Raw genomic sequence first — 849 nt, forward strand, 5'->3', positions numbered from 1 at the left:
TATAATGATAGCTCAAGCATGGGAGAGAAATGGGCATGCTTTATCAAGACTCAGAGGTCCAGGGACCCTTGCCCAATTTGCAAGCCCATTTTCATGATGACATATTTTTCCTACAGAACTTCAGAAATGTTTGAACATATGAATATATGAAGCTGCCTTATACTGAATCAGACCCTTGGTTTCTTTTATGACTCATGAAATTGTATGTATGTGATTATTTTACAGTGTATGTGCTATTTTCTGCAAAGTCCATTGTGGTTTTACAAAATCCACAAAACACTCCAGAAACAATCAATGCAATAATATCAGTATAAGTCAAGGGCCAGTTTCAAAACGAAACAGCCACATTAATCAGGTGCCAGATGCAAAACATTTCCATTTATAATAAAAAAAACCCCCCCCAAAGGATTGGAGTTTTCACACCTCCTTCTCTCCAGTTTGATGTAAAGTATGTGGACTCTAATCTGGGAGAACTGGGTTTGATTCCCCACTCCTCCACATGCAACTGCTGAGTGACCTTGGGTCAGCCACAGGTTTCAAATGAGCTGCTTTCTCAAAAGCAGTTCCGGAAAGAGCTCTCTCAGTCCTACCTACCTCACAGGGTATATGTTGTGGGGCGGAGAAGGGCAAGGAAATTGTAAGCTGCTGAGACTCTGATGAAGCGTGGGGTATATATCCAATATCTTCTTTTGGAGGATGATTTCTTAACGCTGCTGCAGAAAAACAAGATTTTTGGGTTGCCTGTTCTGGGTTGGGAAACACCCAGAGATTTGGCGGCATAAAGCTTGAGGATGATGGGGTTTGGGGATGGGAGAGACTTCAGTGGGGTATAATGCCATAGAGTCCACC

Source organism: Heteronotia binoei, chromosome 9, assembly GCF_032191835.1.
Source record: "Heteronotia binoei isolate CCM8104 ecotype False Entrance Well chromosome 9, APGP_CSIRO_Hbin_v1, whole genome shotgun sequence".
Classification (NCBI taxonomy): Eukaryota; Metazoa; Chordata; class Lepidosauria; order Squamata; family Gekkonidae; genus Heteronotia; species Heteronotia binoei.